The sequence below is a fragment of the Schistocerca americana genome, chromosome X (assembly GCF_021461395.2).
Source record: "Schistocerca americana isolate TAMUIC-IGC-003095 chromosome X, iqSchAmer2.1, whole genome shotgun sequence".
Taxonomy (NCBI): Eukaryota; Metazoa; Arthropoda; class Insecta; order Orthoptera; family Acrididae; genus Schistocerca; species Schistocerca americana.
Genome location: NC_060130.1, coordinates 288,855,424 through 288,880,117, shown reverse-complemented (window position 1 = coordinate 288,880,117; position 24,694 = coordinate 288,855,424). Strand labels below are relative to the sequence as shown.

General features: G+C 43.0%; 1 non-coding gene across 1 annotated transcript; it reads right to left on the bottom strand.

Annotated features, from left to right (window-relative positions):
• Nucleotides 1-24,136: 24,136 nt before the first annotated feature.
• Nucleotides 24,137-24,211, bottom strand: Trnas-cga. Its single transcript has one exon. It is a non-coding gene; the product is annotated as a tRNA-Ser (tRNA).
• Nucleotides 24,212-24,694: the final 483 nt, after the last annotated feature.

The window sequence follows — 24,694 nt, the reverse complement described above, 5'->3', positions numbered from 1 at the left end:
CAAAATGGAATGATACATGTCCAGTCACTAAGGACATCTGCTTATAAACGTTGATAAAGTCGAACAAACTCACTCTTGACACAGAACGCACTTATATTTACATAACATCTGGAATTACAGAAATTATTTGTGTTAATTTCTTAACAAAGTCCAACAACATTTTGGAAAACGCAAATGTGAAAGAAATAGGTACAACAGGACTCGAACTGTGTTCCAATAACATGGTGCCTCTACTCACTAAGTTAGACTGCAGCATTAACAGCAAAATCATATTTTATATTATTATCTACCATAGGCTCTAATCGCCAAAGTCTTATTAATTTATGATTATAAGAAATTCTAACAAGAACGACACGTTTTTCATGAATCTCCAATGTGCTGTTGCCTTAAGACAGCTTACTCTGATAACATGCGGCTTATTACGAATTGCTAACCAAATATGGAAATTATTTGACAACCAACATGAGGTTTCCTATCGTTTTATTGCAACAAGCCGTACCAATAACGATTCGTTCTCGAGACATTCAGTTGGTGCTTAGAAGCAGCATATATTCACGGTGTGTAAGGTGTAACATAAAAACCACTGAATATCGACTTCTGCTGAACACGAGAAATACAATATGGCGTCTTGCTTTCCGTAGACGTCAACGTGTTTGCTTGTGACGTAGGGAGCGTTCTTACTTTCTACTGTTCTGCTTTGTGTAACACTTCACCGAAATATCGCAGAAGCTATTTTGTGTTTCAAGTGACGAAATGGCTGATCAGCAGTAAGTAGCAGCAAGTGACGTCGCGAAACTCGTAGAGCGCCACATCAACATTAGCTAACTCCTCCCCTGTTGATTGGGATCCCACGACCGTGATGTTAATATGGACTCGTCATGTTCTCACGAGTGCCATACTCAACACCATGTAGAACCTGAATAGCCCCACGTGACTAGCTTCCGAGAGGACAGACATAGTCACTCGGTCATGCAGGAACGTACAGCCACGTCCGACGCCTCTAGTCAGGAAATATGCTTGTTTTCTGCTAAACTAGTATCCACACGGACAATACGACGGTGTTATCAGCGCCACGGACTGTCAGCATGGGGAATATTTTTGGTGTGGCAACACGTATCGATACCACCCCAGGGGGGTCTTTGCAGTGGAACTGCAAGTTTCAGTTAGACGCCGATAGCGATCGTGCGGAATCTAGCGGACCCATTGGTGTGCGCCCGTTGGTGTAGATGTCTGGAGCTGTCAGTCCATTCTATCAGCTGCCTGCCACATTCTCAAATGGTAGTGTTCTTGAGAATTTTGCGCTCACGTCGAGTCCCACACGGAACTTACATGGAAACCGGTGTCCCAGTTGACAAGTTCGTCGCAGTATCTTGAGCACTTTTTTAAAGACGGAGTCCTAGAATCCATTACTGTGACGCAGCACCTGTGACTGTTCAAAATGGATCACGTCCCAAGTAGTTTACAATCAATCCAAGAGATAGCACAGTGGTATGTCGATAGCGCTGCTTCACCTTCAACACCTAGCCCAAACATTCATGTGTTTGTACACATAATGTTGAAATGTCATCTCTGCTTTTCATCAATGAAATTTCTGCAGTGGCGTCATTTGTTGAGATGATCTGGTTAGCCACTCTAATTTGAACTTTCGAAATACCTATCATCCTATGTTCGGTATCCATTCGTAGAGATGGAGGCCCCCGATGTTGAAGATACACACAGTCAAGAATTTGTCGCACCTACAAAGAGCAACGTATTACCCGAGCTATCACACACAATGTTACAAGACAGTTGAATTATCCAGGGGGTCTCAGTGTGTCAGCTCTTGGTTGAATATGACTCGGGGGAGTGAGAGGAAACGCTAAGCCAGTCAGCTGCATGCCAGGTTGTTCTGATCTGCTCAAAGTATAGACATCAGAAACATAGAAACAAATCGCACGACCGATAATGGACCCCCCAAAGAAGGATTCAGCTTAAAGGCTCGTCAACGTTCAGGTAATCATTACATGTAGATCACTAGCTCAGCTTGGTCAAGGGTGGAAAAGGAAGCCAGTCATGACCATCATCAAAGAGCCACCCTGACATTCATCTCAAGAGATTTGAGGCATGCACGGTATCAAAATTTGCAACACTGAAACGGATTTGAAGACCACTGTACCAAAATAACAGACCAGAGTCTTAATAACTACGCCACTGGACGCAGTAGGGTACCACAGACTGGTGACGCTAGTAATGGATGAAGGCAGTTTCTATTGCAGGTCCCAAGTCAACAGACAAACGGATACTGCGGCAGGGACAAAGTCCAACACCCACACCCACGCCCTACCTCACCCTGAACCCAGAATCTTCCACAGCTCCAAGAACAGAGTTGTCCAGGGGGTAAGGGTGGGAGAAGTTGTTAGGGAAGTGGGAGGAGGTGAGGATGGAGGAGTGGGTGGTAGAGGGAGTGGAATTTAGAGACTGCACAAATACCCATTTATCTACGGATTTTTGACCTGTGCTAGAAGCCGCCTCCATCCATTAGAGTGACACCGGATTCCACAGCCATCGAATCTCTCTCAAAAGAATCAACCATTGACATTTCAAGATGCTATCCAGCATCACCACAGTGGCCGATTATAGACCAGTCCCTACAACAGGAAATCTGCAGATAGTGTTCCCTAGCAGGTCGACGGACGAATAAAGCATTTTGAGAAAGCGACGTAATAAGGATATATATAATTTCATTTCAAATCGTTTTGCAACAGTCATTAAAAGCTATGTACCAGATTTTCGTCTTCTTAATCGAAATTGCTCCTTCGGTGAGGTATATGGAAATACAGATAGGAAAAACTTGTTCACGTTACGTCTGCGTTGGGTTACAATTCACACAATACCAGTGTGAGTGAAATTAATGACCTGGATTTCAACGAAGAGTGAGATTTAGTTGTCTTGATATTCAGCGCACACTAATTGTGTGTAATAAGCCGTGGAAAGGACCAGATTAGGCAGAATCTCCGACCAGCAATCTAGCCTTGTAGACAATGGAGCGTTTCAGAGTCCGCTCCACTTGATGGATTTTCGCGGAAGCGTTTCCGAATGTGTTTCGCGTGAAACGCCCTAGTACCATGGGGAGTACCCGCATCGGGGCGCAACGGCGTATACGATTTGTGAACGGACGTCATTAGCGATAACAAACCGCACACTCCGGCGAAAATGGGAGGCTTGTGATAACGTTGTCAATGGATGGAGCTGCAGCAACCTCCATGAAAATCTATGACGGCCGCCGCCACTAACGTATTATAATTACGCGCAGCAATGAGCGTGATAACTGCGAGAACGAACTTTTTCTCACCTCGATAAATCCTGAAGTAGCAGAGGAACCTAAGCGCTTCACTGTCTAAAAGTGAACGAAGGGAGCCCCTTATTCTCGACGCATACAAGAATATATTTCGGTGCCCTTCGATAGAGATCTTGCTGCTGCACTTAGTCACTATATCGCCAGACAGAAAACTCATCGACGTTGGTGATTATACTCCACAACAGAAATTCCTTGATACATGACGTACGAACGAGTTAATTTTCGTCTAGACAGCAGCCTGGCTCTGTACGTGGCGTGTAAATTGACCAATACCTGCGCAGGTTGCGTGCCTACTGGCCAATTACGCGGCGGATAAACCACACAACTGTGGTCTATGTGGGGATAGATGGCTTTCATATAAACCGTATTTTGATGCTTTACGGTGCTGCAGGATGCACAGTAACATCTTAACGTGATCTGCCGGATAGTTTTGTTTATACAGCCTTTTGAAGAGGGCGTGCTGTGTTGAGTCAGTTGAAATCGGTAAGAATCCTTGTTTTGGGCGATTTATCACCGACGGTATTTAAATTGAAGTTCTTGAAGCTTTATAATTAATAATTCCTTCATTTAAAACAGTTAATCAATGAGCGAATTAATTCAAAGTCATCCTGTTTCTCTTTAACGTGATGCACGTGAATCACACTGCAACACAATCGATTATTAACATTGGCAGTACCAACGCATTTTCCGCAACTCCCGTTACCAAAGGGGCAGTACCTTATGCCCATCCACAAAAGCTGAAAAAAGTAAAATTCATTAATTGTTGTTGACTTATATTAACAACATTCTTTTTGAAGACTTAGTGATGAGTAAGTTGTACTAGAGCCTCAAAATACCTTTTAGCACAACCATAGCCTTATGAAGGCGCTTTCAACAACGTTTACCATCAGTTGTTCTATGAGCACCACAAAAAAGTGAAATGCAAATTTCGTTATTTGTTGTTGAGTTTGACTCACAACATACTTTTTAAAGAAGTAAAGTCCAGAATTTGAAAATATTAAATATGACATTCACTAGAAAAAGTGACTTTGGGTTACGTTCAGGTCATTTGTGGAATCTGGTAGGAGACTTCATCAAAAGCAATAAATATTTTTTCGTAGTTTTAAAATAAAGATAAACTGACTAGATCACATCATTTTCAAAAGGTGGGCATAAATTATCCCCTCCCCCTGGTACTGCGAGGATTAAATGCTTCAAATGGCTCTGAGCACTATGGGACTAAACATCTGAGGTCATCAGTCCCCTAGAACTTAGAACTACATTAACCCAACTAATCTAAGGACATCACACACATCCATTCCCGAGGCAGGATTCGAACCTGCGACCGTAGCGGTCGCGCGGTTCCAGACTGAAGCGCCTAGAACCGCTCGGCCACAACTGCCGGCGAGGGTTAAAAGTGTATGGAATAGCTGGCGCCACAGGAATGTCAGAAGAAAGAGTGTGGTACATTTGACACCACGAATAAACTGTGCCGGCCGTTGTGGCCGAGGGGTTCTAGGCGCTTCAGTCTGGAACCGCGCGACCGCTAGGGTCGCAGGTTCGAATCCTGCCTCGGGCATGGATGTATGTGATGTCCTAAGGTTAGTTAGGTTTAAGTAGTTCTAAGTTCTAGGGGACTGATGACCTCCGATGTTAAGTCCCATAGTGCTCAGAAGTCATTTGAACCCCCTTGAAAATGTCCTCCGCAGATAGGGATGAATCGGCGGGTTTAAATGCGAAATCTATTCGACTACGGCATAATAGCCCGGAATATTTTATCCACTGTGACATTTATGGCCGTGGAAGTTTACATTTTACAATCAGCACCTTCTTCAATTTTTTGGCCCGCGATGCACGGATTTTCTAAGAATCACAAAGCAGTGTCCCTTGCCCGATGAAGCAGTTTGCTTGCCTGACAGCTGGTAATTTTTCGGGTCTTGCTCGCCTGCATTGGACGAGGTCGAACGATAGGCCGTATTCGGACGACCAGAGCAAACAGGATGGGCGCGGAGGACGAGGGGAGACGGCAGTGACTCGTCTGGTGGCGCTTCGCGGCGCGGCGCGGCGCGGCGCAGTGGATGCGGGAGCCAGGTGGCTGCAGGGCGGCCCTCGGCCCGTCGGGTCACGCGGATCGAATGCGTGCGGCGGCGGCGGCGCCGACTCCCCGTGCCGCGCCGCGCCGCGCTCGTTTCTGTCGCACGCACAGCCGCGCCGCGCCGCGCCGCCAACCACTCCGCTTTTCATTCCCGCGGCTAAACCTGTCACCGGTGGCAACATCAGCTTTAACCTCACAGTGGCTGCCGGCACGGGCCCAACGTGAGCGAAACAAACTGCAACAATTACCTGTGGAACCACATTTTATTACGCCTTACATACAACCTAAAACATTTTTTTTTTATCTCTGTCATGTACGCAACGCTCCAAAGACAATGGAATTCACATCCGGTAATCTGAAACGTTACTTTCGTCCGTCGTCGGAGCTTGCGTGTGGTCGCGTGAAGTCCTAATCGTGGTCACTCTCAGTTAGGGATGGGGAAACCGACCAATCAAAACTGATACCGGTATTTCAGTTCTGAATAACCGGCATTCTCCGTCATTTGTTTGGTCCCGGTTATAACAAATGTTCAAATGTGTGTGAAATCTTATGGGACTTAACTGCTAAGGTCATCGGTCCCTAAGCTTACGCACTACTTAACCTAAACTATCCTAAGGACAAACACACACACACCCTTGCCCGAGGGAGGACTCGAACCTCCGCCGCGATCACCGGTTATAACATATATTTCTGTTTTTTACTAATAACAGAGTAAAAAAACATCCCGCGAAATTCTAATTGCTCCTACTCTCGCACGAGATTGGAAAGCTGACGTGTTAAAACTGATACCTGCGTTTTAATTCTGAATACCCGGTATTTTTCGGTATTTCTTTGGTCTCGTTTACATCACGTATTTTTTTATTGTTTGCTAATGACCGAGCAAAAAATGGAAATATTAATTTTCTATAGCAACAGTGCAAACATTTTTCGTTCTTAAATACACCTTTTTAAAAAAAAATAAGGAGTAATTTTTAGTCGCAACATGTGCATTGGTTTGAATTTTTGGGTTATTATAGAAAACGAGAAAGGCAATCAGTACTATTTTAATAACAATACCAACAGAAACGAGCAACAAACACGTAACGTAAGAATTGCAAGGCGTTGGTGAGACGATAAAGTCTTTGTTGCCGTGTGGCGTGGCTTAAAGTACGGCGTGGCTTAAAGTACGCATGTACATGCAGTGAGCAAGACTTCCCCACCTAGCCTGTAAGGTACTTTCTCACTGTCGTCGCCGGACATCCATTGTATAGCGGAATGGGTCCAACCATAGTCTGGAAACTTTTTACGAAGTAACGTACCAGTGAAATACAATGCTTAATTTCTTTAAAAGATTAAATACTGGACTGCCATTTCTGTCAAATAAAAATGAAGTAAATGTTGGTAACAGAAAAAAATTAAAGACTTAACAACAATTCATTAATAGTATTGAATTAGCTGATCTGCTTGCAGCCTTCCCAAGACGGAAAAATTAAACGAAAAACAGAGTTCTTTAACCTCAGTTTTCATCCTTCAGCACACATAGTGGCATGATCCCCGATTACAACATGATTTTTAGGCAGAGTTCCAAATAATTAAAATCAATATAACAGTGATTTTTGTAGTATTCAACCGCTTATCACTTTTCGAGAAAATGAACAAATGGTGGAGGACTAAGTTTTCTTTTATTTGCCTATTTAATTTAATATTTTCATTCTATATATCTTCAAACCGTGTGTCGAAATTGTTCGATCTGTCTCCGATTTCTACGTTCATTACAAGAAATAATAGGACTAAAAAACCGGAAACTGGTTATTTCCGATACCGGCTATTTTGAGCAGTTTTAACACTCAGGATAAACTGGTGTGAAAAAAGGATATAACCGGAAACCGGTTGTTTCAACCTTAACGGCCATCCCTACTCTCAGTATCCCAACATTTCCGGGACGCGAGAAAAATTACTCTCCCTCATGCTCTGCATATTTAACTCGGAAGCGTTTATTGGCGGACCTGGGTCAATTCTTTGCATTTGTACACTTATAAAAATACACTTTGACGCCTGAGAGTGAACTAGAGTTCTCAAACCTCTAACTACTTTCACCAAGTTCCGAGATCCGCCCACAGGACTGAAAAATGCCCACCACAAACAGATCGTAAGCCGCTTCCAGCTGGCTTCTAGCAATTTCAGCCCATAATCTTCACAAGCACCAAAATAGAAATACGGTCTGAAGTCTCCAATTCAATAGGGAAAAATTCATTCAAACACACCACAGTCAAATTTCCTCGGAAAGAAACGAAATTTATCAGATTCGATTAAATCTCGCCAAACCCGCTGTGTTCATCACTCCTTCCAACTACCTACTACATAAACTACCTACTACTGCTCAGAAATCGGTCATAGGGTTGGCATGACGAATTGTCGAGGATATCTAACATCAAAGGCAGCCACTACGAACTAATTCATACCACGATTCCAAGAGTATCACGGTATGGTGAGAGACGATCACGGAAGAGCTTCGACACAATTGTAGCACGGCTGAAATATAATCATTTGGAAGTTTAGGAACTGCCTCTATCGGCTCCACCTAAGAGTCGTCCCCTCTGCACGTTTGCAGAGAGGAAGAAGATCTAAACCAAACGTTCCTACAGTGACCCTGGAACACCTATCACATCAACGTCCCTACATGTAATCTTTGGGCGCTTGGTCGCCAGTTCCCAAGCAGCCTACAAACATTGTCAGCTACCTACGATATAGTGACGTATAAAATACTGTACGTGTTCATTAACAGTGCCAACATAAAGCTATAGTTCTTTGCGCTGCTAATCTAGTACTCTTGGTAATGAGAATGCCACGAGAAGACCAAGCACTATTAACTGCGTATATTCCCTCGTGTTGCCCAGCAGGTTGTGGAACGCTCAGCCTGCCACTGAATTTGTCTGTATACTGGTGTACCTAAGCGTATGCCTGTATTTCGCAAATCTGATTATTGTTTACTGTTCTCATGTTCTGTCTAGATGGTTCTTATAGACCTGCACAGATATTCAATTATCTATCCACAGCTTTTGAAACAATTCTTATAGGCCATACAGAAGAAAATTTTACTGTTACTTTAGATACATCGTCATTAATATGGACCGAACTGGGAATAACCCAAATGTGCACCAATGGCGTTTTATCATTTATTGTTGTGTTACCAGTGGGATTTTTATAGCATACGACCTCTATGTATTCTGTCTCTGTCGGCGCACACCACCACCCGTTTAGGAGGAATAAGGAAAGACAGGAATAAAAAAATGGCTCTGAGCACTATGGGACTTAACATCTATGGTCATCAGTCCCCTAGAACTTAGAACTACTTAAACCTAACTAACCTAAGGACAGCACACAACACCCAGCCATCACGAGGCAGAGAAAATCCCTGACCCCGCCGGGAATCGAACCCGGGAAGACAGGAATATCATCCCATGCAGAAGAAAGCCTACTTCCCTCGGGTACACGCTCTAGCGTACACAAAAGCCACAGAACCAGTTCATTGGTGTGAGCAGGAGTTCATATGTCACAAACGTTAATTACACGCGTCAGAAGGAAAACGACTATGGAGGCACGAAAAAATGGAATCCACAAAGGGCAGAAACGCATCAGTTTTCCGCAGATACGAGCTTCAGCCTAGAAATCAGTGCAGATTTGGCTTGCGTCTCTTCCTGATGTAGAGAAGATAAATCTTTTCCAGAAGCATGGCTACTAAATCTAGGGAGCAGAAAAAAATAACATAGGAATACATACGAGGAGCGATCAGTAAGTAATGCAACACTTTTTTTCTGAAAGCAGGTTTTTTTTCAGGATTCCAATACATCATATTATTCCCCAATTCTTTTGGCTACAAAACCCAAAAACATGTTCAAATGTGTGTGAAATCTTTTGGGACTTAACTGCTAAGCTCATCAGTCCCTAAGCTTACACACTACTTAAACCTAAATTATCCTAAGGACAAACACACACACCCATGCCCGAGGGAGGATTCGAACCTCGCCGATCGGGGTGGCCCAGCGATTCTAGGCGCTACAGTCTGGAACCGCGAGACCGCTACGGTCGCAGGTTCGAATCCTGCCTCGGGCATGGATGTGTGTGCTGTCCTTAGGTTAGTTAGGTTTAAGTAGTTCTAAGTTCTTGGGAGCTGATGACCTCAGAAGTTAAGTCCCATAGTGCTCAGAGCCATTTGAACCATTTGACCCGAACCTCCGCCGGGACCAGCGGTACAAAACCCCGTTTTTCAACACAATCTCTGTTCAATGCGTCGGTCATACGCCACCTTACTGGGAGGGCATATATGCCTGCATGGTCCCACTCTGCTGACGATGTAGGAGCCAACGTCTTGCTGCATCAATAACCTCCTTATTATTCACACACTGATTCCCGCGGTGTGCGTCTTTCATTGAACCAAACAGATGGAAGTCGGTTGGTGGGAAACCCAGCGGACACACACCTCTGAAAACCCTAACTGGTGGACGAGTGTGTCATCGCTACCAACAGAGACGTCCAGCTGTGCAGCACGGTGTTTGATTGTGATCCGTCGACCATCTCGAATGGGAGTGTCCACATGTTCCAGCACTGCAGGAGTCACAGTTGTGTGCTGCCGGCCGGCACGAGGGAGATCGGACAGATTTGCTCGCCTTTGCTGCAGCGATGACAGACGTCCCGCCCAACGACTCACCGTGTCTTTGTTCACTGCCAGGTCTCCGTAGACATTACGCAAGCGCCTGCTAATTGTGCTGTGCTCTGGTTTTCCGCCAAAAGAAACTCAGAGACAGCTCTACTTGGAACGCGCCCCCGTTACAGACGTCATTTTGATCACTACGTATATCACCCCCAACAGCGAAACTTCATGGAACTATAAAGGCCGAAGCGAGAATATCCCAAGATGTCCCATAACAAATTCCACATTTTTTCCAAGCGAAACTAGCCGAGAAAAAAATGCGTTGCATTACTTATTGAACGCCCCTCGTATTTGCTGTTAGGCGGCAGGATCCGAGAGGAGTGGACCAGTGCTGCAAGTGTAGCTGCTTCAGCTAAACTCTGTCTCAAATTTTTCATAGTGTGAATCAGATGGTAGGAAGATTTAACAGAATCGTAAAGAAAGTCACAAAAATAATCACTTGGTAATAGATGAGGGACGGTATATGACAGATACAGTATTAGATGACTAGCCTAGTCTTTCGTCCACCAGTATATTTCACGTTACACGAAGGGGCATCTGCTAGTCTGTATACGAAGGTAATTTACTTGGAAAATGTTTCTGCGGCCATGTGCCACGAGACATTCCCAAAACATTAGAAGACTAAGCACACATATGACACATACAGAACAAAATCGAAATGTATAGAACCGTTCACATCTTTGCAAAGATTTCATCTCTCAGCAAGGGAGTACAAATAAAAATAGCGAGTGCCGCAACAATTTCATTTGAACATACAATAGCAGATTTCACAGATTCGATACAAACTAGAGAGAGGATCTTGTTTTGTCAATTAGTCTCTCGATTGAAAAAAAAAATCACCTGTGAACACAATAATATTAGTTTAAGTGACAATCCCATCGGTGTCCAGTATAATTCCTACGAGTTGTCCAGTTATATCAGTAAGCCATCTTCTCGGACATACGCATTAGTTCCTTTGAGATTTACTTATTTACAAGACTCAGCGACGCAAATAGCCAATCGACTGAAGTAATTGTTTCGTTAATCATAGTCGAGAATGTCACGGCGATTTCCCAACACATGTTGGCGCACTGTTAGTCAACAAGAAAGCGAGAGGTAGATATTTCGTCACCCGAACCGAAATGACGTTACCCGTCGTGAGCAATTCTTTGTTTCAGTTAACAACTGAATCACAAGAGGGAAATTGAAAATATCAGCAAAAACACCAGAAAACAAATACCGAATGACTTTTAGGAGAAACGACAATCGGTGTAAGGAAAGTCAGCATAAATCCATGAATAAAACTTTCTGTGGTCTGCCACTCACGTTTCTAATCAAATTATTTTATTTATGATGTCGTTCTTTTCTGCAAACGTTAATGACATTTTACAGGTCACTGATCGCTAGTTGTGTGTTTACGCAGACCAGTGAGTCTTAAGGCATAGAGAATACATTTGTAATGATAACGTGTGGCCATGATGTTGAGCACAGTTACATACAAATCTGTCACCTTGTAGTCGTAATCCCAATGGTGAGGATAGAGGGACTGCTATGTGACTTTCGGCGGTGCAAAACAGAGCATCGTCTAGATTGTTGGGACGCTGAAATGAACAGGTATTCTTCTAAAACCTGTGATACTGGTTGGATACAGATGGCGGTCGGCAACACTGTGTGTTCCTAGATTCTTTCTTCACAGAGCCGACGGAAGAATTGACGGCGAATAGTAGGAGGTTGGTGGGTACGCGTCTGCAACCAGCTCCCTGTAGCTCTCGGCAACTGGCCTCAGCGACCTTTCTTTGGACGCTAGGATCCATACAGTGTTGTTATTATGTTCCTTACATCATCACCTTCTGCAAAAGACAAAATGTTCTCTTTCCTTTTGGATATACAGATAGCGTCGACACCTTTGTGTCATTGTTTATAGTCTTCTTTATTTGAGTAAAAGTATGATACAGATTTGACTGAAATTTTACGTTATTATTTTAGGTCCAAAACTAAAATACGTCCGTGTCTTTTGAATATGTCTTGTCACCAATCAGTTTGACGTGTATCAGTAAAAGGAGGATTTACCATAATGGCACGAAGTTTTACTGTTTACGGCCTGACAGCATGTCGTCTGCGAAGTTGGGAAAAATATTCCACTTCTTTGTTCTAGAAACCATCATTCTTTGTACAAGTTTTCTAGAGAGCAGTAGTGGACGTACTGTACATAATTTTTGCCCTATTAGGCTACCTTGGTGCGCAGTATCTGATGTACACTTAAAACTGTCACCATCAAACTACATTGTCTGTTATGATCAGTTTGCATCAACGAAACATATGGAGCAAGACACAAAGCGACAGACCCAAAGAGAGATACTACGTATTTAATAACGCGCAAAGTTCATTTCTCAGACGAGTTCCGAAATGGGCACTGTACACAAACATATATTACGAACGCCGAAGTACTTTGAGGATACCGCTCTGAGTGGAACTGTTTTTCACTATTTTCCGTTTTTAAGAACATATATTGCGCTGTTGTTACCATCATCATTGGAGTGTTTTATCTACTGGAAAAATTAAGTCACACTGAAAATGAAGTACATGAAACTACGGATATGATCGTCAACGTACCCGCAAAATCTTGCGAAATGTGTTACTTTATTTGTTACTTTTGGTCGTTCATGTGGTTATCTGTCTCGGCTACAACAGAAGACTTTCTTTACAATATACCATCTACAATTAATAATGCTTTTTCTGTAGCTTTACATCTAGCGACGAAAATGTATACATTAAACTGAAATTGCTGGATAATTTTTGTTTCGTGGTCTTTCCATACTGTATGTTACGCTTGATGAGCATCAAGAGACAATATGGTTACTAATTTCTACAGTTTAACTATACTCTATTAGACGAAAAACTGAAATTAAGCAGCATTGTGATGCACAAAATTAGGCCTATAGCAAGTATTACACTGTTTGAAACTACATGTTATTTTTAACATATAACTTTTTTATACTGTAATGTACTCAAGACTAGTATAGACTGCTTAACACGAAGAATAAGGTTCATCTAATACGCCAGAGGTATCACATCATTCGGCATACGTAAGAAACTACGTCGGCGACTGGAATCTGTTCACTGACCTGTGTAGCAATTTTCTTCTTCTTTTTCTCTTATTTGGTTTAGCCTCGCCTGTTACATGAAGAAGGTCGTACAACAAAATATACTTCGCGAAAGAATTCGCAAGCTACAATAACAGATGGGACAGCCATCACTCTCCGTTCCGAGGAAGCATGATTGGAAGAACGGCACGTCAGTGCCTCTCACTAGAATTTAGAGCTCCAAGCACAATTTGAATGGCAAATTGCACAAAGAGAAACGTTCGTTAATACAGAGCAGGGTCTCATGATTGCTGGAATGCAAAGGCGTCGCCCATAAAAGTTTTAACGAAGCGCAAAGTGACGTAAAACTTGCAATTCATAAGGAACTGCTATAAGCTCCACGTATTTCACAAGCGGTTCTAGAAATGTTGGCTTTATGAGGGACAACGAAGAATATGTGGAAAAACGTTAGACTCCCATCCTTTAGGATAAACAAAAACGCTGTAACGCGATAAAATATGACAATATTAAAATCACTTATATTATTAACATTCTGACGAACAAGCAGTCTCCATGAACTATAATTTCGTTATCAGTAATCGCTATGACATCATATACGAAATATTGTTGTTATATTCTAGCATCTTCATGATACTGTTTGAATATTATGACATGAGACATTAATTTTGCTTCCTTTACTATTTTATGTATTCTGGGGGCACAACATGTAGGTTGCCCGAAAAAATTTGGTTCCTCGTCGTCTTTGTAATCCTCGTTGCGCATAGTGGTACAAACTTTTAATAGACCTGCAACTTTCACTGAATCTAGTCAAATTCTGTGCGAGACATCTAGACAGGAGAGTGCGAATCAGTTTTCCTTTCAGTACTGATTTGATGATATATAGCCAGACGGGGTGGCCAAGCGATTCTAGGCGCTACAGTATGGAACCGCGCGACCGCTACGGTCGCAGGTGGGAATATTAATCACAGTGTCATAATACATTTATAAACTCAATAAATATTTTGAAAATAACCATTTCAATTTGAGTATAGTATACAGGGTGTTACAAAAAGGTACGGCCAAACTTTCAGGAAACATTCCTCACACACAAATAAAAAAAAGATGTTATGTGGACATGTGTTCGGAAACGCTTACTTTCCATGTTAGAGCTCATTTTAGTTTCGCTCTTCCACCTACGCTCAATGGAGCACGTTATCATGATTTCATACGGGATACTCTACCTGTGCTGCTAGAACATGTGCCTTTACAAGTACGACGCAACATGTGCTTCATGCACGATGGAGCTCCTGCACATTTCAGTCGAAGTGTTCGTACGCTTCTCAACAACAGATTCGGTGACCGATGGATTGGTAGAGGCGGACCAATTCCATGGCCTCCACGCTCTCCTGACCTCAACGCTCTTGACTTTCATTTATGGGGGCATTTGAAAGCTCTTGTCTACGCAACCCCGGTACCAAATGTAGAGGCTCTTCGTGCTCGTATTGTGGACGGCTGTGATACATTGCGCCATTCTCCAGGGATGCATGAGCGCATCAGGGATTCCATGCGACGGAGGGTGGATGCATGTATCCTCGCTAACAGAGGACATTTTGAACATTTCCTGTAACAAAGTGTTTGAAGTCACGCTGGTACGTTCTGTTGCTGTGTGTTTCCATTCCATGATTAATGTGATTTGAAGAGAAGTAATAAAATGAGCTCTAACATGGAAATTAAGCGTTTCCAGACACATGTCCACATAACATATTTTCTTTCTTTGTGTGTGAGGAATGTTTCCTGAAAGTTTGGCCGTACCTTTTTGTAACACCCTGTATAATATATTCAAATTGAAATGGTTATTTGCAAAATATTTATTGAGTTTATAAATGTATTATGACAGTGATATAGTGTGACTAATATTCCCAGCTACTCACACGTATGTCTATCAGACGCATGTGTGTGTTCCCCAGACTCAATCCCAGTTACTCTCCTTTGCTCAGTGAATAATATTTGACTAAGTGAGATGTTAAAGACGACAACAATGAAAGAAAATATATAAATTAAGCTAACAAAGCTGACATGTCACTCAAGTTAGCAATTATATTCACGTCAAAATCATCCGAGGCCGAACCTCATATGCCATAAAAGTGTAACTTGCCTAATAGAATGTTAGAACACAATCAACTGACGTCTATAAGTTGCAGGACTAGAGTGGCAAATGACTAAATCAACCGACGGCAGTCAGTAGCGGAACCATCTGAACTGTTGGAAGCAGGATTTAAGAATACGAACAAGAGATTTCGGAGTTTCCTTTAGTCCGATATTCCGAAGGAGATGCTGAGCACCATTGTGTTAGAAACACCATCGAACCGTCTGCGTGTTTAATGATGACTGCAATCTTCGATGTATGGGCAAACGGCCACAAAAGTCTCCATCCACATTCGTGTTTCCCCTCTACGTTTCATTTGATAACAAGCAGATAGTGGTTAGGATTTCAGCAATTTTATCAGTACTATTTCATCAGTATTATTTCGTCATTGGTGACGTTATCCACTTGTGTTATTTTTGACGTTCGGGGCACATTTCAAAAGCCTTCATCCTGTTAGTGGATGAGATATAGAGTACATCGGCTTCGACTACATACAGCAATAACGGTAATACACAGCATGGCTAACCAGTGCGTCTCCCTTTCTGATCACGGCTACAAATGGTTCAAATGGCTCTGAGCACTATGGGACTTAACATCTGAGGTCATCAGTCCCCTAGAACTTAGAACTACTTAAACCTAACTAACCTAAGGACATCACACACATCCATGCCCGAGGCAGGATTCGAACCTGCCACCGGTCGCGCGGTCCCAGACTGAAGCGCCTAGAACCGCTCGGCAACTCCGGCCGGCGATCACGACTACAGTTTGGGATTCCTGAGTTCTTTAAATGTTGTCCACAGTGCGTTAATTTCACTCTCGTCTCCTATTCTTTTGTTAGCCAACACCGTAGTTATTGGATTTCGGTGCTCTCTCAAGGAGCCGCGCTCGGTGGCCGGGCTGTCTAAGGCGCCTTGCCACGGTTCGCGCGGCTGCCTTCGTAGGAGGTTCGAGTCGTCTCTCGGGCGTGTGTGTGTGTGTGTGTGTGTGTGTGTGTGTGTGTGTGTGTGTGTGTGTGTGTGTGTGTGTGTGTGCTATCTTTAGCGTAAGTTGGTTTAAGTTAAATTAAATTGTGTGTAAGCCTACGAACCGATTACCTCAATAGTTTGGTCCCATAGGAATTTACCACAAATTTCTTTCTCTCTCAAGAACAGTACCACTCAAGTTGATACCCGTATTGTTTATCCTTTTCTTGCTTGCGACATTAATTATCGTAGGGACTGATCACAGGAGGAAGAGTAGGGGTAAACATCCTGTCGATAAAGAAGTCATTACAGGCAGAGCAAAAGTACAGTTGAGCGGGCGTAGGGAAGAAAATAGGCGTATCCTTTTCAAAGGAATCATATCGGGATTTCGCTTGAGCGGTTTGTGGAAACCACGGAAAAACTAAACCTGGACCGCCGAATGCAAAACTGAATCTATGTCTCCAGAGATGGGAGCCAACTGCCCTACCTCTGCACCACATCGCTCGCTAGAGGTTCCATACGTTGTCAGTGAGTAAAAACCTCATCATCATCTGAACGGATGTTTAAAAATTGTGATTTCTATGTCGACATCATTAAACACTTCGATAAGTAACTCAAAATATAAGCTGAAGAACGATAGCCGTAGTGCGACATTTGGAAACACTACAGCATGACTATTAAAACAAAATAAAAATGATTCAAGGAAGTTACTTCAAGAAATGACTGCAATTCGAAATAATAATGGCTCTAAGCACTAAGGGACTTAACATCTGAGGTCATCAGTCCCCTAGAACTTATAACTACTGAAACCTAACTAACCTAAGGACATCACACACTTCCATGCCCGAGGCAGGATTCGAACCTGCGGCCGTAGCAGCAGCGTGGGTACGGACTGAAGCGCCTAGAGCCGCTCGGCCACAGTGGCCGGTTCGAGATAATAATAGTTGCATGTTAACGTTACTCCTCCTCTTTGTTATTCTAACGATCTCTCAGCAGTCAGTCTCCCTATACACAGCGCCGGCCGCGGTGGCCGCGCGGTTCTAGGCGCTTCAATCTGGAATCGCGCGAGCGCTATGGTCGCAGGTTCGAATCTTGCCTCGGGCATGGATGTGTGTGATGTCCTTAGGTTAGTTAGGTTTAAGTAGTTCTAAGTTCTAGGGGACTGATGACCTCATATGTTAAGTCCCATAGTGCTCAGAGCCATTTGAGCCGTTTTATACACAGCGTGTCCCAGTTCCGTTAGGACAGCTAGCGTGAATTTCAAAACTGCAGTGCTATCTTTTTGCGAGCTACAGCGCTATGACCTTTGAAGTTTCATCAGCCTTGTTCCAGCAGGCGTCCTGGCTACGAATGTAGCAGCAAGTGTTTGACACTCGTGGGAAAATGGTACCGGAGCAATGAGACGATATCAAGTTATTCGACCCGAATAACTAGAGGCAGGATCCTCGTTGCTCTTCCATGACAACGTCCCAGCTCACGATCGTGCGCGAGTGTTTGGCTAGTAAACGGATGACAGTCCTGGATCACCAGCCGTACTCGCTGCATTTGGCATCGGTCGACTGCTGTTTGTTCCCCAAATCGAAGTGGGTTATGAAAGATGTATTTAAGATCATCCAAGAAAATTGTACTGCGGTAGTAAATGCAGCTCCAAAAAAGGACTACAGTGACTGTTTCAAAACATTTTTAAAACGATTTCAGGTGTGCGTTGATCAAGGGGGGAGACTATTTTGGATAAAATACAGTTATTTTGTGAACATAATCCTTGACTTTTATGTTTCATAGACACAATCCTAACGGAGTTGGGGCACAACGTGTCTTTACAGTGAGTAACACAATAAGTTCGTTGTGAACTTACGGGGTGTCTTTCCTAAGAGTAGTCAAGCGCATTTTCCCTGGTATTTCGGCAAGTATCTGCAGTTAAATTTTTGCAGTGTGTAACTGGAATCGGAAAAACAAATGTTGCTCATCACATCTGTCATGCGATGCCCAGTATCGATGGAACGCATCAGTTTGTTTCCCGTAACGACCGAAATAATTTTTGAAGTGGAATTTTACGTGCTCAATCGAGAGAGCTGTGCCAAATTAGTCTCGTGCGGTATTCGTTTTACGATGTGTGGTACTAGGGACAGTAGAACACGAAGAATAACCAGTACTCCAGCCGCAAGAGCACAGCCTTGGCCCGTGTTTACTGCTACCAGCAGCACTAGTCAGTCGCTGCTGGAGAACTGACTATTCTTTGTGTTTTATTGTATCTATTAATACATATCGCAAAACGAGAATCGCACGAGAGTAGCATTAGACTGCTATATCGAACAGTAACGTAAAATTCTGTTTCAAAAATCATTTTGTTTGTAATGGGAGAGAAACCGACGCTTTCCACCGACACAGGACGTTGCATGAAAGGCGTGTACAGCAGCATTTGTTTTGGCTGACTCCAGGTGCACGTTGCAAAAGCGAAACTGCAGATATCTGAGGCAATACCAGAGAAAATGCGCCTGACGACTCTTAGGAGAGACATCTTGTATACTAAGACGGCTGTATCAAATACTCGTCTTCTTATTACATATACGTTTAAACAACTGCTAGACTTGGCTCTAGGCATCGAAAACTTTTATGCCAGTTCGCTCATCTGTCACCGAGCGAAACAGCATGTCCGCTTTTCAACGACTCGCATTAGCAAGACTATTCTTGCACTTGGATGCCGCATGCGGTCTATGAACAGTAACACTTGTGTTTGGCCAAGTGCTAGCCCCGTCATGTGCGGCACCACTGTTTTGAAACTTGTTACGTAGCTTCACGCGACTGCTTCCCATTACAGTCAAACTCCACGATCGTTCGTCACTGAATATTGCGTTTACGAAAACTGTCAATGATTTCGGGGAGATGTCAGAAGTTCAGTGTAGTATAGCGTATCACTTTTTTTTTCATAGACGCAGTAATATTCCTACAAATGAAAGAAATGAACAAGCGCCGGCCTCTGTAGCGGAGCGGTTCTAGGCGCTTCACTCCGGAACCGCTCTGCTGCTACGGTCGCAGGTTCGAATCCTGCCTCGGGCATGGATATGTGTGATGTCCTTAGGTTAGTTAAGTTTAAGTAGTTCTAAGTCTATGGGACTGATGACCTCAGATGCTAAGTCCCATAATGCTTAGAGCCATTTGAACCTTTTATTTTTTATTTTTTGAACAAGCTAGCCAGCCAATTGTACACGGTCCAGTCACAATAATGTGACCGCCGCCTATGTTCGACGTCGGTGTGCAAGAACCATTCGCAGGGTGGCAGTACTAACAGTGGATGGTATACAATGCGTGTCGGGGGACGCGGATAATAGTGCAGTCGTCGTCGCAGTGCGGAAACGAAGCGATTTATCTGACGTCCAGATGGGCATGATTATTGGCTTTCGGGCCAAGGGTGGAAGTATTTCCGGAAAACGGCTAAGTTTTTTAAACTCTTTCCCTGCCGCCTTGGTTAAAATACACCATGCACGATTAAATGGCGCTATCCAAAACCGGCTCCGAGGGAACTGTGATGCACCACGGGCTATAGATGAAAAGGATGAACGACAGCTGCGGACGTGTGTACGGGCGAACAGACACGCAGTTGCTGTTGATTGACAGTCTAGACTCTAGATGAACCAAGGGGCTTCTAACAGTGTCTCCTGAACGAACGTTCAGCGAACGATCCTGCATACGGGCCTCCACATAAGGCGCCTGATTCATGCACCCATCTGATTGCTGTTCATCATCAAGGAAGGTTGGAATTTGCACACCAGTGCCGCAACTTGACATTTACCGAGTGACCGAGTGGCCTTTTCAGATGAATCACGCTTTATGCTGCATCGTACGGATGGCCGTTGGCGTTTACGGCGTGAAACGTCTGAAAGCAATCACCGGAAGAGTCCAGGACGGAGGAGGGAGCGTTATGGTCTGGGGTATGTCTTTGTGGCATTCCCTGGGTGATCCGGGGAACCATGTCTACCCCTACAAATAGTTTGTTATTCTTCGGCACAAGGGCATCTACTAACAGGCCAAAGCAACGTCACACAGCTCGAAGTGGTTCGCAGAGCACTACGATGACTTTACTGTACTCCTCTGGACAATAGGCTCCATGCATTTAAACCCAGTCGAGAATCAGTGGTACAACCTCACTCGGGCTGCACGCATTACAGATCCTCAACCCGAAAACGAAGCGCAGCTGGCCACGACATCGGTGCCTGCATGGTTCCACATCCCTGTCAATACGTTCCAGAACCTCATTGATTCTCTTCCTGCACGTCTTACCCAGCGAGGTGGCGCAGTAGTTAGCACACTGGACTCGCATTGGGGAGGACGACGGTTCAAATCCCCGTCCGGCCATCCTGATTCATGTTTTCCGTGTTTTTCTAAATCGTTTAAGTCAAATGCCAGGATGGATCCTTTGAAAAGTCACGGCCGATTTCCTCCCCATCCTTCCTTAAGCCGAGCTTGTGGTCCGTCTCTAATGACCTCGTTGTCGAAGGGACGTGAAACACTAGTCACCCCCTCCTATTCCTCCTCCACGTCTCGCTCCTGTCCACGTTGTAAATGGTGGTTATTCATGATTCTGGCAGGTGGTCACATTAAAATTAATGGACAGTGTATTTGCCTCGATCGAACATACACACTGTAAATGCGGCTCTCCCCGATGATTTCAAAGAGTTCGAAGTAACATTTATTCGTGTTGCTCAAACGAGCAACCTGATAGAAACAAAAGAAGTATTGCGTCAGTAAAGCGACATGGAAAGATGACCGAATTGTGTCAAAATTTAAAACTGTTGATTCGTATGAAGCTTACTGTTTGAAAAGAAAATGGACGTGGCATTGTGATGCTGAAACTTGGACAGTTGTACAACTTCATCAGTTTATAATGTTTGGGGTTAGACAGGTTATTGTCTCCATTTTCTTCAGTGCGCAATGAGCCTCATGAGTCGTAAGGAAGCCCATTTCTATACGGAGAGGATTAGTTGATCAGATGACGGATCCATTGCGCGTGCTCTTCAGTTATGAACAAGAAGGGAAGCTTACTAAAATCGGACAGCAAAACGTGTTGTTAAAAAAAAATCATTATTAATACGTGGGACAATCTCTGACCGTCCTATCTATAAAATGATTGGTTTTTAAGAAAATTTTGATACTGGACACGTTGAATAATTGAATTATCAAGGTACCTTCCCAGATTACCGAGCGAAGACAAAATGTGCTACTCAGTTGTAGGAGTTGGCGTGGTGAAGCACATCAGGGTCCATTTAAGCGACTTCTCCATGGTAGCGCGTGTCGAGTTGCGCATAAATATGTAAATTATTATTTTATTGTAGTCAGAAAACGTTAATAAAGGATAAAAATGGTTAGTGTTTAACGTCTCATCGACCACCAAGTTAATTGAGGTGGAGTAAAAGCTCGGACTGAGGGAGGCAGCCGGACGTGTTATTTTCAATGATGCTTGCATGAACTCACTTAGGGACACTACCGAAAATCAAAATCGTGGCTGTTGGAAGGCGATTTAAACCGCAGTCCTCCGGCAAGCGAGTCCAGTGTTATAACCACTGCGCCACCTCGCTCGAGATTTCTGCTTTTGTGCCGCTAATCGTATACAGGTTGCAGCTTCAGAAAAATATTCAGTACAGATCAAAAATTTGACAACGTATTTCTGACATCAGGCCATTTTGTTAAGACTTCACCTAGCACAAAATGTATTTTACCAAATCTAAGTTCCGATGAGTGTAAGTTTGTTGAATCGTCCTCTTATTGGAGCAACTGAGGGAAAAATGGTCAGGAAAGATTCGAATTGAGGCTATAGACTTTTGATACTACTCCTACACTGTTTATGCCTCCCCTGAACAAATCCACACGAAAAGTATTTGATTACTTGCAAGGAAGAATTCCCAGGTGTCAATATACGAGCTTGGTGAAACTTGGCGGGTATGTAGAGAGGCAAAATAATGCAATAGTTTTTATTTGTTTGTGCTCAGTTTCACTTCTAAGGGCTAAAACATACTCGTAAAGTAATTTGGCATATTATGTTTAGATCAACTTTTTTAATAATCTGAAATTTTGCGAAATATCCCACCATCATTAGTTACTTATGTTGAATGAAAGCTTTTGTAACAACATGAATTAAAGAAGCTTTCAAGTCACATACACAGCTGTGCAATATAGCTGGTTTCTGAAATAACATTTTGGAAAATAAGTTGTACACTATTTGCTGTCAGAGTATTTTCAACTTATCTATTGTGTATTGAACCTGGAACCTAAAAACGACGGAGAGGCTTCGTCCCACCGTAGCCCTCTGTGATTTACAACCCCACAACAGGCCACAGCAGTCCACCCACCTCACCGCCCCATGCCGAACCCAGGGTTATTGTCCTATTATTATTCTAGTTATTTATTTTACTTGTATTCGTTTTATATTTTAAATTGTTATTTTACGTTCTACATTTTTTTTGTTCCTTTGTTTACAGTTTCATAGTTTCATACTACCTGCATTTTGTTATTTGAAAATAATAAGTAACTCGTTATTACGATACAAAATCACTAGAATAAGGACAGTCTGTAAGGAAATTCTTAAGACATAGCTTTTTTCCACCATGCACATAAAATGCACGAAATTTCTGCACATAATATACACGACGTGGAATACAATTGAAAACAAAATTCAGCACGATTTCAAATTGTCACGGATGATCCTTTAAATACCCGATTTGTGTCAGGCGTATTTCAACCACGACAATATGAAATCCTGCTGAGTTCTATTTTAAATTTTATTCTTGGTCGTGTATGTTCTGTAAATAAATTTCACTCATTTCATGTGCATGGCGTAAAAAACGTTATTTTTAAGAATTTCTTTACAGATTGTTGTTACTGTAGTAATTTTGCATCATAATAATGAGTTTCTGCTAATTTTCAATTAACAAAATACATGTGCGTGAAACAAACTAGAAGACAAATAAGAATGTAAAACGCAAACTAACAATATAAAACATAAAAATATAAGTAAAATAAATAATTAGAATAATAATTAATCTTAAAGTATTTTAACTACGTATGTTGAAAACACTCCGACAGCACATTGTTTACGGCTGATTTTCCAAAAATGGTATTTCAGGAACCAGCTTTATCACTCAGGCATGTATGTGACTTGAAAGCTTCTTAAATATATGTTGCAACAAAAGTTTTCATTTTTCAAAATAAATTAATAGTGGTGAGGTATTTTGAAAAATTTAAAATTGTTACAAAAGCTGATTATACAGATTTCAAGAACGTTAATTACAAATAAACTTTTAGATGAAAAACATTTTTATATAATCGTTTAGAAGATACTCTCTGTCAAACTATTAGCCAAATTACCTTTAGGGGTGCGTTTACACCTTAAAGTGAAATTTGGCAGAAACAGAAAAATGCGGATTGCATTATGCTGGCCCCTGCACACGACTGCCAAGTTCCATCAAGATCGTTTATTTACGCTTGGGAAATTCCCTTGTCAGTTTCACACGACGTTAGTAGAGGCAAAGTTTATGTAACGCTGAATTACTAAGAAGTGTCTTCGACGTGCATCTACGTTGGTAGCTCACGTAACATTCCATGACATAATGACGTCAATCGTCTTAAATTTTCAGTTCTATGCACAGCTAGATGTGGGGCCAGCAGGGTCAAGCTCCTGAACCAGCATACACAAAATCGGAATGATAATCTTGTACAGTTCTCAAACGTTTAATCAACCGAACGACTATAGTGATTAATTATCTACGAATAGGTTTCTTCACTTTAATGTGCATGTAGTAAAATCGCAGTAATTATCTATATTGATAGCAACTCAATCACTGATATGAAACTTCCTGGCAGATTAAAACTGTGTGCCCGACCGAGACTCGAACTCGGGACCTTTGCCTTTCGAGGGCAAGTGCTCTACCAACTGAGCTATCGAAGCACGACTCACGTCCGGTACTCACACCTTTACTTCTGCCAGTACCTCGTCTCCTACCTTCCAAACTTTACAGAAGCTCTCCTGCGAACATTGCAGAACTAGCACTCCCGAAAGAAAGGATGTTGCGGAGACATGGCTTAGCCACAGCCTGGGGGATGTCCCGAGTTCGAGTCTCGGTCGGGCACACAGTTTTAATCTGCCAGGAAGTTCCATATCAGCGCACACTCCGCTGCAGAGAGAAAATCTCATTCTGGAAACATCCCCCAGGCTGTGGCTAAGCCATGTCTCCGCAATATCCTTTCTTTCGGGAGTGCTAGTTCTGCAATGTTCGCAGGAGAGCTTCTGTAAAGTTTGGAAGGTAGGAGACGAGGTACTGGCAGAAGTAAAGGTGTGAGTACCGGGGGTGAGTCGTGCTTCCGTAGCTCAGTTGGTAGAGCACTTGCCCGCGAAAGGCAAAGGTCCCGAGTTCGAGTCTCGGTCCGGCACA